Source organism: Penaeus chinensis, chromosome 28 (genome assembly GCF_019202785.1).
Source record: "Penaeus chinensis breed Huanghai No. 1 chromosome 28, ASM1920278v2, whole genome shotgun sequence".
In the NCBI taxonomy this organism is placed as follows: Eukaryota; Metazoa; Arthropoda; class Malacostraca; order Decapoda; family Penaeidae; genus Penaeus; species Penaeus chinensis.
The window spans coordinates 17,154,874-17,159,873 of NC_061846.1; the positions used below are offsets into that span (position 1 = coordinate 17,154,874).

At 30.7% G+C, this 5,000-nt stretch overlaps 1 protein-coding gene across 1 annotated transcript in view; it reads left to right on the forward strand.

The window, feature by feature from the left end:
• Positions 1-4,666: 4,666 nt before the first annotated feature.
• The window catches only part of LOC125040222 (actin-like), a 1,865-nt gene continuing 1,531 nt past the window's right edge, over positions 4,667-5,000 (forward strand). The window contains exon 1 of the mRNA XM_047634773.1: positions 4,667-4,693. The gene's annotated coding sequence lies outside the window, so the exon portion shown is untranslated. The remainder of the gene's footprint in view (positions 4,694-5,000) is intronic.

A 5,000-nucleotide genomic window follows, 5' to 3' on the forward strand; every position in this document is an offset into this window, starting at 1 on the left:
AGTATGTGCGATGAAAATCTCCTTGTTCGCTCTCCCGTTTTCTGTGTTGAGGTTGCAGAGGCACTTCTCGGGCACTTGTTCTCGCATTCCTGGCAACAAGATACGGTTACGGAACGATAGGAACAGAGAATGTGGTAGTGTTTGAGCGACGTGGAGGAGCGGTGGGTGGGGGAGGGGCAGGAGGTGGATTAATTTGGGTCGGAGGATCATGTACTTTGGTGGCGGCGCCGGGTACTTGTGGGGGGAGAGAAGAGGGTCCTCTGGTGAATGTAATTAAGGTGAAAAGCGATGTCTTGAAGGTCGCACGTTGAAAGGGTGAGATGAGAAACTTAGAGGCATAGTGAAGACAGAGGAGCGACGTAAATAGAGGGAAAATTGGGTAACAAATGGGAAAGAAAGAGACAAGAGAGTATGAGAGACTGAGAACAAAGAGGCTTGGAATTAGTAGTTAACAGGAAGCGAAAATGTGATAAAAGCATACTATAGAGTCAAAACTAAAATAGGGAAAACAAATAAAAATAAGTATAAGAAGATAAAGAGACCGAGAACACCAGAAAAATAGCAACAATCTACTGTTGTGAATAAAACTTGGCAAGAAAGAAAACGGCGAAAAAAAAGAAAATGGAGTTTAACAGACACTACTGAGGAAAACATTTGCTTGAAATCGAAGCAGACTTTTACTGTGATGATAACTTAAAAGTTTTAGTCACTGACTGCTTGGGCTTTTAAAAAACCCTCTGGCATTTATCTATTCCGTGCCAATCCCATGCAATTAGCGACCCCGAACATACAAGCGCTCGGTCTAGACTTTTAGATCTGTTAAAAACTGCAGGTGATATGTCGTTTAACTTAGACCTTTACATTGGGTATTCTTCCTTCCTAACTACTTATTTTTCCTTAGATCAATACAAAATCATTCTATATTATTTCCTCTATACGTTGTTTTTGTGACGAAGAGATAACATATTGCAGAACAAATGCAATGTGTTAATTATATGAAGAAATTATAAGAATATCTGATACTCACCTTTGCCAATTAGTATGCGAACTGGCGAACTGGCAATATAAAAAGATGACGATAATCATAATCTATATAATCATCCCATTAATGGCAATAACTTCGCTAATAATCGCATGAACAGCAACGATGTTACTGAGAATGGTAAAGTGATAATGTTAATAATGACAACGCTAAGAGCTATTGATATCAATGCTACTATTACGTGTCAAGAACGTACTGTTTGTAAAAACATTAATTGTAATAATGACGAGAATAATGTTGATATGAAGACCAGTTCTGCAGTAAAAGTGAAAGCAATAGTAGTAATAAAGCCAGTAACGATAACCCAAATAACGATAGTGATAAAAAAAAAAATAATGATAATGGCAAATACTGAAAAGCCTATAAAATAGACTGAATAATTTCGCAATGCAATTTATACAATTAAAATATTGTCCATAGCAATAGTAATAATTGCAATGACGATGGTAACCGTAATATTAGTAATAAATATAGTGAAATAAAGATACTAGTAAAGGTAATAGTTGTAGTAAATAATAAAGTCACTGAAGCTGAAAATTATATTACTACAATTGATAAAGTTAATACTAATACCATACTAATGAGACGAACTATAATGATAATAACATTAAATGTAATGAGAATGATAACAATAAGAAGAATGATAATACCAACAAAATTAATACCATCAACAATGATGATAATAATGAGAATAGAGATAATGAGACAATAAGGGTAATTATATTAATGACAATGACAAAAACGACAATCCCAGTAATTATAACGATAAAAATATCCATTATGGAAAATCCTACATAGATTATGAATAAGAATTAACGTCTCGTAATTGTAGATACTTGATTAACAGTTGGTTCCTACATCGAGGAAGATTCAGATTGATAAGAACAGGTTAAACACAAATATGTCCGATGCCTTTTCCTTTTAATGCCCAGATATAGCATTAAATTGGTAAAGCAGTCAGCCTAATCATATGTTTCCCTTGTCTTAATTACGATGTTTTATCCGCAGCATGTTACATTTCCTGCGTATGAATGTAATTATATTTTTGTGTATGTATTATATTGTATGACCGTAATGCTGCATAAATAATAAAATCATAGCATTTTATTCTGATGATACTGACAGTGATAGTAGTAATGTCACGAATAATTATGATAACGACGATGATGATTTCGTAATGAATATGTTGATAACGATGATGGTGATGATGTAGGTGTGATGATGATGATGATGATTATGATGATGATGGTGATGACAATAATGTTGAAAATGATGATGATGGTGATGACGATGATGATGTTGATAATGATGATGGTGATGTAGGTGTGAGGATGATAATGATTATGATGTTAACAACAATAATAGCAATTGTGGTATCAACAGCAAAATCATTATATTATAATCGTATGATAATAACCACAATAATGATGATATCAACAGTAGTTCTTGCCGCAGTAGTTCTAATGATACTGATGGTGATGATAAAACTAATGCAAATACTAATACTGATACTACTACTAATGTTGGTAATAGTACTAATAATTATAATAATAATGAAAATAATAATAATAATAATGATAATAATAATAATAATAATAATAATAATGATAATAATAATAATAATAATGATAATAATAATAATAATAATAATAATAATAATAATAATAATGATAATAATAATAATAATAATAATAATAATAATAATGATAATGATAATAATAATAATGATAATAATAATAATAATAATAATGATAATAATAATAACAATGATAGTAGGGGAAAATAATGATGATAATGATAATGATGACATTAAAAATAAGGATGGTAATGATGATGGTAATAGTAGAAATGATAAAAAATATAATAATTATAATAATGATAATTAAGATAGTGATAGTAATAATAATAATATTAGTAATAATAGTGATAATGATAATAATGATGATGTTGTTGATAATGATGATGATAATAGCAATGACAATGATAATGATGATGATAAAGATAATGATGATAATAACATCAGTGATAATAATAATGCTAATGATGACGATGATGATAACAATAATAATAATGACTATAATGATAATAATGATAAGAATGATAATAATAGTAATAATGATAACAATGATAACAATAACAATGATAACAATAATAATAATAATAACAATAATAATAATAATGATAATAATGATAATATAATAATAATGATAATAATGATAATAATAATAATAACAATAATAATAATAATAATAATAATAATAACAATAATAATAACAATAATAATAATAACAATAATAATGATAATGATAATAGTATAGATAATGGAAAGAAAGTCTATAATATTGATATTAGTAATAAAAACAGTTTGGTAATAATATCAATAAGATACCGACAGCAATTGTAATGATATTAACATTATATGGCTAATGATCATAGCAAGGATGGCAATATTTACAGAAATAATAGTGATGCTGATAATGGCAAAGCAATTAAAGAAAGAAAAAAAGACAATAGCAATACAAATTGATAATAATGATAATAAATAGAATAATGATGATGATAACAATAATAGTAATAACAATAATGTCAATAATAACAGTGATAGTAAAAAAATAATGATAATACTAAAAATGGCCATGATGATAATGACGATAACAACAGCAACAACAAAAACAATAATAATGATAATAATAATAATAATAATAATAATAATAATAATAATGATAATAATAATGATGATAATAATGATAATAGTAATAATAATAATAGTAATAATGATAATGATAGTAATAATAATTATAATAATAATAATAATAATAATAATAATAATAATAATAGTGATAATAATAATAATATCAATAATAATAACGTATTAATAACATAGCAAATATAGCAGCAATCGTTATACAATACAAAACAAAACAACATCAACAACAACAGCAAGAACAATGATAATGGAAAATGATAATGCGAACAATAACAGCAATTCTCGAAAAAATGATAACTTTGCTGTTAACATAACCAAAAATAATAACAATGATGAAAAAAATAAGATCCGAATCAGCTGATGCCAAATAACCACCAATCAAAGAAGCGTCAGATCGTGACGTCGACAAGGCACCTCATCCACAACCTGGTGACACTTCATTCCCCACAAGGACGCCATAGACACGTTTTTGTACCAGTGCTATTTCCTCGAGAAGTCCTCATCCCCCTTCCCTCGCCGCCGTCGCCGCCGCCTCCTCTCCGACAGTATCCTGGGTAAGCTACAGGTGTCACTACGGTAATCCGCTGCAGGAGGCTGGCATCTTTCCACCTACCTGAAGAGTCCTTGTAAGGAGTGACGCGTCGGAATGTTGATCCCGTGGAAATTTGCAACAAAGTGAGATATTCACTTCACTTTACAGCTGATTTTTGTCTTCTTAGGGAGTCATATTAATTGCTATCTCAAAACCACAAAGCCTCCGACGCTTGCCAAAAAAGTGCACTCATCTAACGTGATTTTTTTCTGTATATTTCTTTTATAAGACACATCGTTTTAAAAAAGTAGCTCCGCCCAGATTCTTGTCGTCAGTGGCGCTGTTGTATATAACGCGTAGTTTCCCCTTGATACCCCCAGTCCCTCTCCGACGCAAGGCTGTGACGTTTGTGGTAAGTCCCGACTATTATCCGTCCGTCGAGATTAAGATTTCAAGAGAACTCGAGCGCGGGAACTTGATACAAGGGAATAAGATACCAGCGGAAGTAGACATGGCTTGATTAAAAAAATGTATCTGTATTACTTGCTTTGAAAATAATTCAGTTTGATACAAGGGCGTTTTGGGATTCGTCCCAGCTGTGATTTGCAGTGAGGCGCAATAAGTGGAAAGCGTGTGATTCTTATCATCGTAGTTTGGTCCCAATATGTGTTGATTTTTCTGTGAAGAGTCTAGAGACCAAATATTCAGCCTTGGTCATT